The 12,968-nt window shown below is 42.1% G+C and overlaps 2 long non-coding RNA genes across 2 annotated transcripts; both read right to left on the reverse strand.

Annotated features, from left to right (window-relative positions):
- Window positions 1-255: 255 nt before the first annotated feature.
- On the reverse strand, window positions 256-1,999 carry LOC148934120 (uncharacterized). Its single transcript, XR_016135778.1, has 2 exons — window positions 655-1,999; window positions 256-525 (listed from the first exon to the last, which is right to left on the reverse strand). It is a non-coding gene; the product is annotated as an uncharacterized LOC148934120 (long non-coding RNA).
- A 7,856-nt stretch (window positions 2,000-9,855) lies between these two features.
- LOC148934121 (uncharacterized) lies at window positions 9,856-11,599 on the reverse strand. The gene is made up of 2 exons (XR_016135941.1): window positions 10,255-11,599; window positions 9,856-10,125 (listed from the first exon to the last, which is right to left on the reverse strand). It is a non-coding gene; the product is annotated as an uncharacterized LOC148934121 (long non-coding RNA).
- Between the last annotated feature and the right edge of the window lie 1,369 nt (window positions 11,600-12,968).

Consider the following 12,968-nt stretch of genomic DNA (forward strand, 5'->3'; position numbering starts at 1 on the left):
AAATTAAATAGAGAGACTATCTTGTCATATCTTTTAATGCTAGTTGTAATACCCACTGTTTTACTATTAAGTTTCTCGCGAAACTTGAGATACATGTCATCATTTAGTTATTTTTTCGATTAAATGAAATGGATGTTAAAACTTTTATTTCATGCATAATTAAAAGTTGATTTATGAAATACTCTCGAATAAGAAGAGGCAAGCGAACCAAGATCGAGTATGTGCTTTTCTTTAAAGCTAAAGTCAAGTTCATAATGGATACAAGTCGACACTTTGGATTAGAACGGGTACAAATACCAAAGCTTAGTGTTCAATACATAAATGGATGTATATGAATTAAGTATATAAAGTTTTTAAGTACAAAAGAAACTAATAGTGCACCTATAATTAAATAAGTGAATAAATGCTTCTTGGGCCTATTCTCTTCAGGCACAAACCACACCCGAGGCTCATTAGTCCAGCCCGTTGGTAGAGGGCTGTCGGCCCAAAGAGCAGCCCAATAACTCTTCCTCCTATGACTACCACCTGCAAGATACAAACCATAGTTGATGAATAAAGACATAAGAAATTAAAGAACTTTTATTAGAGGAAAGGAGACAACCCATCTTTAACAATGGAGGACCAAGGACTTATCCAAGAAGGTATTAAACCCACCTGCAGCATCTCCTAATCCCAATAGCTCCTGCCTTCTCTCCAATCACTACCTGCAACAAACCAACAAAGTATTTAAATGCAAGAGTACATGTACTCCAAAGATAGAAACAAACCAAACTAAACAAAGTAGGATGAAGATCGCCAAAAGGGATCTTGCTGCAATAAGAAAACAAAGGGGAAGCTCAGTCCATTTATTCCTTCACAAGTACTATCTCACAAACAGCCAACCAATGTGAACAAAAGAGCCAAAGAATGCAGATTCGATTTTTGCCATATCTCAACAAACTGCAGCAGCAGCTTATATAAATGTCTTCCCCTTCAATATCTGTTTCCCTTCACCACTCACCACTTCCCTTACTTCACAACAAGGAGTTCCAGAGTGGCAAGTGACCTTGGAAGAGTTAGGAGCAGAATTTTGTAAGAGAATAGCTACTGCAAGAGGTATAACACCCTCTCTTCCCCACCATACTTATAGAAACATGAAAGCATGAACACTTGAGAACAAGTAGGCACGGCATATTAGAATTTCAAAATCTTAAGTAGCTTTCACAAAAGGGGAACTCCGAGAAACAGTGTGCTTAAGATTTGCTTTTAGCAACTTTCATAATAATCAAAACTCCTTCCAATGAACTAAACTTTCCCCAAAATCACAACTTTAAAACACATTAGCCAAGACCTCCAACATCACAAAGGACATGCTCAAAACTGGAAATCTAGAATAAAATGTAAACTAAGGGCTTAAATACGAGACTTAGCTTAGAAGAGCTGCCCGGCAGGCGACGGAGCCCCGAGGATCACCGCGGAGCAGCAGCTGCCGCTCCCCGAGCCTTGGACGGCGATGACGGATGCTGCCGCGGAGAAGCGGCGAGGCCTCAGCCGCGTGGCAGCGACGGCACCAGCTCGTCGTCGTTCCAGAGCTGGCGGCTGGCTGGAGGTGCTGCACCGTTGTGTAGCAGTCGAGAGGGGGAGTCAGGGAGGCGATGCCTCCTCTCTGCTGCTGGACTCGCCGAGGACGTGAGTGTGAGACGGAGGCAACAGACGTGAGTCTTCGGTGAGTGTCGTAGCTGCCTCGCGAAGGAGGCAGCGGCGAATGGCGACGAGCGGCGATGGCGAATTCGCCGGAGACCGCGAGGGAAGATGAGAGGCGCTGCTTCTCTATCCTCGCGACTTAGATAGAAGAGGGGAAGGGGATCGAATTTCGGCGGCGCAAGGAGGCGCCGACTGGAGCGGCGAACGACGAGGGATGAGGCGTCGCGCCGCTGCTTCTCCTCCGAGCGGTTTTTCTCTCAATTAGGGATTTAGGATTTGGGGATTTTGAGAAAGAAGAGAGAGAGAGAGTAGGGACCGATGGAGATGGGAAGAGGAAGTTTGGGCCATTAGTGCTTGGGCCACTATTAGTTTTTGTTTTGGGCCTCTATTAACTAAAATCATGGGCTAAGGTTTTAAATAGAGAATGGGCTATAATTCTTTTGATGATCTAAGAAGTTGGGCTAATAATTAAAATAAAGTAGGAGATTGGGCCTTAGCCTAATTAAATCATGAGCCCACCTATGTTGCTCAATCAAATAATTGAGGTTAAGTAATGATCCGCTAATTAATTCCACGACGATAAATTTAATTTCCGGACCTTAGCTTAAGTGCTCGAATAATTAATGATAAGAATTGATATGCTAACGATGAATAGACCTCGAGTTATTTTGAATGCTTGAATAAATGGCATAGGAGGTAACACCCTCTAGTTAAGCGAATAATTTTTCCAAATAAATTAAATCTACTGATTTAATTAATGTTCAAGAATTCTAGAACTTTTTCTAGAAAAATAAGAAAGAGAATAACAAAAAAAAAAAAAGAGCACGCACTTAGGATGCATTTACGTTTGAGTTCATTTGGCTTCTTAAGCCTAATTAAGTATTATTTCCATGTTACTAAAGGGGCGTCTTCGCGCGTCATCTAAAAATCAAGCTAAGGAGTTTGTTCGGCTAAGAGATAGCCTTTGAGGTGGGCATTTCTTTCAAAATGTGAACTTGCCTTTTTCATGATTATGTGAAAATTATGCTACTTAAGTTTTGTCATGCCACTTTATGTTTTTATGGATTACCTATCTGCTTGGCTATGCCAATATATGTTAAATCGAATTCGGGTCCCAGTAGGGCCGCAAACCCTACTCGGACTAGTGTACACATAAGGGGACCGTGAGCTAACAAAAGGGGTTGGCCGGTCCAGTGACCGTCGTGGAATGTGGCCACATTCCCGGTTCACACAATGTTCAGATATGGTAGATCTATGTCATATGATTGCGCAATCAACTTTATGAAATGAAAAGGATTTTAGTGACACGGGCCTTTCAAGTTAAAACCCCGTGTTCACTCAACGGGCTGACAAAACTCTTTATGAAAATTATTTTGGCAATGTGCCCACTGAGTATATCAAATACTCAGCCCTGCATGTTTCTTTTCTAATGTGCAGGTTGAACGTGGACGGGCAGACGACGGTGTTGGGAGTAAAATTTTAAATAAGTCTTTAGGTAGCCCAGAGTAGTGTGTCCTCATACATGCTACCCTGTCTTGGACATTTCCGCTGATATAAGATTTTGAAATAAGAATTTATGAACCCAGGAAGCACTCTGATGTTATGTTGACCTATTTCACCTTCGTCTGTGAGACTGTTATCCCAGTTTCATCTTACAAATCATGCTTACTCTATCCCTTTGATTCTGATATGTTATTTAAAGCAAGTATAGAGGCAGTCACTCCCACGTAGGAAGTTGTGGTCGTGACAGAGTGGTATCAGAGCACCGTTCTTTCGCTCTGGACCCAAGAACCTTCTTTCAAGCCTTAGTTTAGAATGATAGCACTAGGCTAGAATATGACTTAAATGGAAAGTTAAAGGACCCAACACCTCGACTCGTCACGTTCAACCGCAACATTGAGGTAAGAAAGAAGTTCTTACCAGAAAATTTTCAGTTATGAAGATATTTTAAACATGTTCAAGGATTTAAAGGAAAAGCATGTATATTCCATTTTTCCTACGAACCATGGAATTTCAAGTTTTAAATGTTAAGCATAAAGATGTCTTTGAGACAAATGTTGAAGTATTACTAGTTACGCATGCTTGATTACGTGAAGTATGATGATAGATTGAGGAAGTTTTTAGGAAGTTACGAAATGACTAATGCATGCGAACATAGGATGCCTAAGAAGTACATTAGGCTGAACGCTCTTGAACAGTAATACGAGTTGATGATTCCCAACCACTTTTCTAAGTGATAAAACGAATGAGTTTATGCAAGTTAGGGCAAACCCCTAATGTTGTAAAAAAAAAGGGAGAAGAAGAAAAGGGGCAAGGAAATATGGATAAATGAGTCCAAAAACGGACCTCACACCTTTGTCCTTCATCTTATGTCTTGACGGAACCACGATTCATGATGTTGTATTTGGATCAATTCCAAATGTACAAAAAAATGAACCTTATAATTTATAAATAACCCATCTATTCTTAGATGGTAACGATCACACGAGATACGAGAAGCTACCTACGGCACATGGGTGTCTGTGAACGTTTTAAATGATCTGAACAACATGAAGTTCCCTTTGTCTTCATGATCTCAATCATAACCAAAATGAGCGTACCCTCGATCCAGTAAAGGAGGTGTATCCTTACACGAAAGATATCGTACCTACGATCTAATTATGTGATCCAGTCTTGAGTAGCAAGTCAAAGAGGCTATGCGATCTCGAAACAATACTTATAGTACGCTATGAAGCACGATGGAGAGTACAATGTTTTACGAGAATGACCGTTTTGACTTATCGAGAACATATTGAAAATAACAAACAAGAAAGTGTCACATAACTGGAACAGATGATTATGGTCAACAGTACTTACTTGGATCCCCATCGATTTCTTTCTATGAACCTCTTTAATGAAAATGCCCTCGTCTACTTTAGACTCTAGATTGACTTGCATTTATGCAAGTAATGCCTCACTTTTTCCTTTCCTATGAAAGTTGTGGCTCTCTTTCAGTTTATTGGCAATAGTAGTTGAGCTCGTTATTCAAAAAAAAAAAATGTAAAGTGTTGACTTCTTAAGTTCCGGTCATAAACCTTCGATTCTAAAGTTGCTTACGACTATGCCCTTCGAAATAATCTCATTTTGAACATCCTTAACAAGGGTGTCTTGCCGTCTATTTGAGACTTTTGATTGACTCGCATTTTGGCAAGTAATAAGTCACTATCATTTTTTTTTTCAACGAAACTCAAGTCTTGACATGCTGAAACCATCATCCTTGATGTCCGGATCTAGTCAAGTTGAGCGGACAATTGAACTATCTTGTTTGACAACCTACTATGGAAATTGAGAGTTAATAAAGTATCATCTTGTTCTCATGACCTATGTTCTTTCAAGCTCCTTTCAGAAGTGAGTTTTCAAATTCGATGGGTTTATCTGAAACCATTGGGACCGCCTAGTTCTTTGAATTGACAAGATGAGTTCATTTGAACCTAGTTCTTTCTTTCAAAAATCAATTGTTGCAAATTGGTGATGAAAATTCACAACAGTCAAGTAAGAGACGTTATTCTTGTCCCTTTGGATGTTCTATAGTCCTTTCAATAAAAGAAATTTGCAGTCATGCTTCTTTTAAGTGACATCAGCACCTATCCAAGTTAAGACTGTTTGATTAATCATTGAGTTCTTAGTACAAGGCAATCACAAAGGGCATGAATGTTTGGACTTTTCGCACTTGTGTGCCGACGGTCACGAGCTGCTAAGGGATGGATCGTTACGCTATATACACAGAATATAGGCCAAAAAAAAAAAGAGAAATGTAAAGGAATCTTATATTGTATAGACCTAATGACTTTTCATTTCACAAGACATATTTATCTAAGCGATTAATCGTTGGGGCACAAATAACAAGGTGAACTAGGAGAGCCACGAGGAAATGGAGATGAAGATCATTGTTAGGTAACGAAATCTAGTGAAAATATGAACACTCTCATAGATTACGTTTTAATGAACGGATGTCTTCGACAAGAGGAAAATCGTCTGAAATGAGGCGCAATAAAACCAACGAATGAAGGAACGATCGGGAAAACGAAAATGTACTTCAAATGAGAATAAGAAGCAACAACTTGCCCCAAAACCATCGCAGAATGGCGGTAGAGAAACCGACCTCAATAAGAAGGTTGAGTACCGACCTAAGGCCCATCCCTGCGCTAAGTGGTCAAGAAACCACCGTGGAAAGTGCATAGTTAGGACACATAGGTGCCTTAATTGTGGAAGAAGCGGACATTTCTCCAGGGAATGCTGTACAAGAATACTAGGATAGGAGGGAGGCAGGACTATTAGGGGCAGCGTCCGTAGTTGCGAGCACTTCAAGCTGAGCCGAGAAGAAAGGCAGTCCCAGTCTCACCCCCCAATACCATATCACCAGCGGCAGCTACGCCAAAGGTTTCCCACTCAGGCTATAATTACTGCACCGAGGCAGAAGCAGCCTAAGATTGAGTAGGGAACCAAGAGCAATTTAGCAAGTATGGGAACTCTCCTCGACATACCTATTGCCATTCTTTCATGTCAGCACCTTGCGTGGATACTTTAGAACTGCTTACTGATGAAATCAAACATAAGATGAGGGTGTCCTCACCCGTAGGAGGCCTTATAGATATCTCACGAACTTGCTCGAACGTAGAATTCACTATGGGAAACCTTAAGTTGGTGGCTCACAATTTGCATGTGATGTTGATGTGGAACGTCGACATCATATTGGGAATGGATTGGTTAGCTGAAAACTATGCTACCATTCTTTGTAAGGAAAGGCAGATCTCGCAGCAATACCCAGGAAAGGAACCCACAATCTTTCATGGAATCTCCATGAGGCGACGAAAGTCCATAATTTCTGCACTACAAGCAACCACTATGATAAGGAAAGGATGCCCTGCATACCTCGTGTATCTGAATGGAGAAGAGATAGAGGACCAAAAGATAGAGAATGTAGCAGTGGTACGAGAATTTTCGAATGTCTTTCCTGACGCACTACCAGGATTGCCGCCAGACATACAATTGGAATTTACAATTGATCTCGAGCTAGGATCGACCCCAGTATCGAAGGCACCATACAGAATGGCGCCTAAGGAGTTAGAAGAACTCAAAATGCAGCTACAGGAATTATTAGACCTTGGTTTCATCCGACCTAGTGTGTCACCATGGGGCGCACCAGTGCTCTTCGTGAAGAAGAAGGACGGAACATTGAGAATGTGTATCGACTACCGAGAGTTGAACAAGCTGACGCTCAAGAACAAGTATCCTCTACCAAGGATTGATGACCTTTTTGACCAACTTCGAGGGGCTGGTGTATTCTCGAAAATGGACTTGAGATCAGGCTATCACCAACTGAAAGTCCAACATGACGATGTACCCAAGACGGCGTTCCGCACCAGATACGACCATTACAAGTTCACCGTAATGCCTTTTGGGCTTACAAATGCCCCGGCTGTGTTCATGGACTAAATGAACCACGTGATCCACCTGTACTTGGACAATTTCGTCCTAATCTTTATAGATGATGTACTTATCTATTCGAAGAACGAGAAGGAACACGGGGAACATCTGAGAACCGCCTTAGAGACGTTGAGGGCCGAGAAGCTCTATGCTAAGTTTAGCAAATGTGAGTTCTGGCTTAACGAGGTGAACTTCCTTGGACACATAGTAACGGCAGAAAGGACCCGAGTGGACCCTGCAAAGGTGGAAGCAGTACAACGTTGGCAGTCACCAACAACGCCTAATGAGATTCGAAGTTTCTTAGGTTTGGCTGGATATTACCGAAGGTTTATTGAAGGATTTTCTAAAATAGCCAGACCACTGACCCAACAGCTCAAGAAAGGAGCTAAGGTCCATTGGACGCCGGAGTGCGAAGCAAGCTTCCAACTATTAAAAGAAAAGTTGACCACCGCACCAATCCTAGTCGTGCCAGCACCAGGAGCAGGCTATGTAGTGTACACCGATGCATCAAAGATTGGACTTGGATGCGTACTGATGCAGAATGACAAGGTGATTGCGTACGCGTCATGCCAACTCAGGCCACACGAGCTAAATTACCCCATTCATGACCTGGAACTAGCAGCAGTGGTACGTGCCTTGAAGATTTGGAGACATCACCTCTACGGGTTCGATGTGAGATCTTCACGGACCACAAGGGCCTTAAGTACTTCTTCGAGCAGAAGGATTTAAACATGCGACAACGCAGATGGCTCGAATTAGTCAAGGATTATGGCTGTGGTATAAATTACCACCCAGGCAAGGCCAATGTAGTGGCAGATGCCTTGAGCAGGAAGACTATGCCCCAAGTGGCCACCTTCCTCAACAGAATGAGGAGCTCATACGGGAATTTGCTAAGATGCGACTGGAGGTAGTAAGAGCACCAGAGACGGTGGAAAGTAGGATCGCCACTTTAGTGATTGAACCAGACTTAAGGGCCAGAATTGTTGAGGCTCAAAGGAGTATTGAAGCATTAGAGAAAGTTCGTCTTAAAGTGAGGTCGGGAAAAGAGGTGAGTTATCACGAAGAAGCGGATGACGCCCTAACTTTTGAAGGGAGATTATGTGTACCCGATGACGAGGTTCTCAGAAATGAGATCATGAGCGAAGCGCATGAAACACCCTATACTGCCCACCCAGGAAGTACGAAAATGTATCAAGATATGAAGAAGCAGTTTCGGTGGGATGGCATGAAGAGGAGCATAGCGTCGTTTGTAGAAAGGTGCCTAGCACGTCAACAAGTGAAGGCTCTACATCAACGACCCTATGGGAAATTGCAACCCCTAGAAATCCCCGAGTGGAAATGGGAACACATTGCTATGGACTTCATGACAGGGTTGCCAAGGTCACAAAAGCGCGCACTTCGTGACAGGATTGCTATTTGGGTGATTATAGATCGCCTTACCAAAAGCGCGCACCTCGTACCAGTTCGTATCACTTACGAATAGAACAAGATAGCTCAAATCTATGTGCAAGAGATCATACGATTACATGGAATACCGGTGACGATCACATCAGACCGTGATCCGAAATTTACTTCTAGATTTGGATAAGCCTGCAGCAAGAGCTAGGCACCGGATTGAATTCAGTACGACATTCCATCCACAGACTGATAGGCAGTCTGAGAGGACAATCCAGACCTTGGAAGATATGCTGAGAGCCGTAGTGCTCAACCGTGGAGGAAACTTGGAGCCAGTGTTACCACTTATAGAATTTGCTTACAACAACAGTTAGTAACTATAAACATGGCCCCATATGAAGCGATGTATGGAAAGAAATGTAGATCACCACTTTACTGGGATAAAGACGGTGAGAGAAAGATGTTTGGACCGGATTCTATAGAGGAGATGATAGAAATTGTCCGACTGATCCGTGAGAGAATCAAGGAAGCTCAAGATAGGCAAAAGTCTTACACGGATATTCGCAGAACCGACCTGCAGTTCAAGGTTGGAGAAAAAGTTTTTCCTTAAAGTATCCCCATCAAAAGGGGTAACAAGGTTCGGAATCAAAGGCAAGCTAAGGCCGCATTTCATCAGACCCTATGAAATTCTTGAGGAAGTCGGTCCCGTGGCGTAAAGATTGGCGCTACCACCGAGCTTCGGAATCGTGCACAATGTCATTCATGTATCACATTTGAGAAAATATGTATTCGACCCCAAACACATAGTCCTCCAAGAAGAAGAAAAAAAAAAAAAAAAAATGGTGTTAGAACCAGATTTAAGTTACGAAAAAAAAAAAAAAATAAAAATAAATAAATAAATAAATAAAACAGAGGCAATCTTGGATCGGAAAGTTCAGGAGCTGAGGAATAAATCTGTTGTAACAGTGAGAGTTGTATGGAAGCATCATGGTCACGAGAAAGCTACGAGGGCACTTGAAGACAAGATGAAGGAAAAATACACAGAGCTTTTTAGTGACAAGCAAATTTCGGGACGAAATTTTTGTTAAGAGGGGTAGAATGTAATACCCACTGTTTTACTATTAAGTTTCTCGCGAAACTTGAGATACATGTCATCATTTAGTTATTTTTTTCGATTAAATGAAATGGATGTTAAAACTTTTATTTCATGCATAATTAAAAGTTGATTTATGAAATACTCTCGAATAAGAAGAGGCAAGCGAACCAAGATCGAGTATGTGCTTTTCTTTAAAGCTAAAGTCAAGTTCATAATGGATACAAGTCGACACTTTGGATTAGAACGGGTACAAATACCAAAGCTTAGTGTTCAATACATAAATGGATGTATATGAATTAAGTATATAAAGTTTTTAAGTACAAAAGAAACTAATAGTGCACCTATAATTAAATAAGTGAATAAATGCTTCTTGGGCCTATTCTCTTCAGGCACAAACCACACCCGAGGCTCATTAGTCCAGCCCGTTGGTAGAGGGCTGTCGGCCCAAAGAGCAGCCCAATAACTCTTCCTCCTATGACTACCACCTGCAAGATACAAACCATAGTTGATGAATAAAGACATAAGAAATTAAAGAACTTTTATTAGAGGAAAGGAGACAACCCATCTTTAACAATGGAGGACCAAGGACTTATCCAAGAAGGTATTAAACCCACCTGCAGCATCTCCTAATCCCAATAGCTCCTGCCTTCTCTCCAATCACTACCTGCAACAAACCAACAAAGTATTTAAATGCAAGAGTACATGTACTCCAAAGATAGAAACAAACCAAACTAAACAAAGTAGGATGAAGATCGCCAAAAGGGATCTTGCTGCAATAAGAAAACAAAGGGGAAGCTCAGTCCATTTATTCCTTCACAAGTACTATCTCACAAACAGCCAACCAATGTGAACAAAAGAGCCAAAGAATGCAGATTCGATTTTTGCCATATCTCAACAAACTGCAGCAGCAGCTTATATAAATGTCTTCCCCTTCAATATCTGTTTCCCTTCACCACTCACCACTTCCCTTACTTCACAACAAGGAGTTCCAGAGTGGCAAGTGACCTTGGAAGAGTTAGGAGCAGAATTTTGTAAGAGAATAGCTACTGCAAGAGGTATAACACCCTCTCTTCCCCACCATACTTATAGAAACATGAAAGCATGAACACTTGAGAACAAGTAGGCACGGCATATTAGAATTTCAAAATCTTAAGTAGCTTTCACAAAAGGGGAACTCCGAGAAACAGTGTGCTTAAGATTTGCTTTTAGCAACTTTCATAATAATCAAAACTCCTTCCAATGAACTAAACTTTCCCCAAAATCACAACTTTAAAACACATTAGCCAAGACCTCCAACATCACAAAGGACATGCTCAAAACTGGAAATCTAGAATAAAATGTAAACTAAGGGCTTAAATACGAGACTTAGCTTAGAAGAGCTGCCCGGCAGGCGACGGAGCCCCGAGGATCACCGCGGAGCAGCAGCTGCCGCTCCCCGAGCCTTGGACGGCGATGACGGATGCTGCCGCGGAGAAGCGGCGAGGCCTCAGCCGCGTGGCAGCGACGGCACCAGCTCGTCGTCGTTCCAGAGCTGGCGGCTGGCTGGAGGTGCTGCACCGTTGTGTAGCAGTCGAGAGGGGGAGTCAGGGAGGCGATGCCTCCTCTCTGCTGCTGGACTCGCCGAGGACGTGAGTGTGAGACGGAGGCAACAGACGTGAGTCTTCGGTGAGTGTCGTAGCTGCCTCGCGAAGGAGGCAGCGGCGAATGGCGACGAGCGGCGATGGCGAATTCGCCGGAGACCGCGAGGGAAGATGAGAGGCGCTGCTTCTCTATCCTCGCGACTTAGATAGAAGAGGGGAAGGGGATCGAATTTCGGCGGCGCAAGGAGGCGCCGACTGGAGCGGCGAACGACGAGGGATGAGGCGTCGCGCCGCTGCTTCTCCTCCGAGCGGTTTTTCTCTCAATTAGGGATTTAGGATTTGGGGATTTTGAGAAAGAAGAGAGAGAGAGAGTAGGGACCGATGGAGATGGGAAGAGGAAGTTTGGGCCATTAGTGCTTGGGCCACTATTAGTTTTTGTTTTGGGCCTCTATTAACTAAAATCATGGGCTAAGGTTTTAAATAGAGAATGGGCTATAATTCTTTTGATGATCTAAGAAGTTGGGCTAATAATTAAAATAAAGTAGGAGATTGGGCCTTAGCCTAATTAAATCATGAGCCCACCTATGTTGCTCAATCAAATAATTGAGGTTAAGTAATGATCCGCTAATTAATTCCACGACGATAAATTTAATTTCCGGACCTTAGCTTAAGTGCTCGAATAATTAATGATAAGAATTGATATGCTAACGATGAATAGACCTCGAGTTATTTTGAATGCTTGAATAAATGGCATAGGAGGTAACACCCTCTAGTTAAGCGAATAATTTTTCCAAATAAATTAAATCTACTGATTTAATTAATGTTCAAGAATTCTAGAACTTTTTCTAGAAAAATAAGAAAGAGAATAACAAAAAAAAAAAAAGAGCACGCACTTAGGATGCATTTACGTTTGAGTTCATTTGGCTTCTTAAGCCTAATTAAGTATTATTTCCATGTTACTAAAGGGGCGTCTTCGCGCGTCATCTAAAAATCAAGCTAAGGAGTTTGTTCGGCTAAGAGATAGCCTTTGAGGTGGGCATTTCTTTCAAAATGTGAACTTGCCTTTTTCATGATTATGTGAAAATTATGCTACTTAAGTTTTGTCATGCCACTTTATGTTTTTATGGATTACCTATCTGCTTGGCTATGCCAATATATGTTAAATCGAATTCGGGTCCCAGTAGGGCCGCAAACCCTACTCGGACTAGTGTACACATAAGGGGACCGTGAGCTAACAAAAGGGGTTGGCCGGTCCAGTGACCGTCGTGGAATGTGGCCACATTCCCGGTTCACACAATGTTCAGATATGGTAGATCTATGTCATATGATTGCGCAATCAACTTTATGAAATGAAAAGGATTTTAGTGACACGGGCCTTTCAAGTTAAAACCCCGTGTTCACTCAACGGGCTGACAAAACTCTTTATGAAAATTATTTTGGCAATGTGCCCACTGAGTATATCAAATACTCAGCCCTGCATGTTTCTTTTCTAATGTGCAGGTTGAACGTGGACGGGCAGACGACGGTGTTGGGAGTAAAATTTTAAATAAGTCTTTAGGTAGCCCAGAGTAGTGTGTCCTCATACATGCTACCCTGTCTTGGACATTTCCGCTGATATAAGATTTTGAAATAAGAATTTATGAACCCAGGAAGCACTCTGATGTTATGTTGACCTATTTCACCTTCGTCTGTGAGACTGTTATCCCAGTTTCATCTTACAAATCATGCTTACTCTATCCCTTTGATTC

The sequence above is a fragment of the Salvia hispanica genome, chromosome 1 (assembly GCF_029641045.1).
Source record: "Salvia hispanica isolate PSC_SH4W2 chromosome 1, Shi_PSC_v1, whole genome shotgun sequence".
Classification (NCBI taxonomy): domain Eukaryota; kingdom Viridiplantae; phylum Streptophyta; class Magnoliopsida; order Lamiales; family Lamiaceae; genus Salvia; species Salvia hispanica.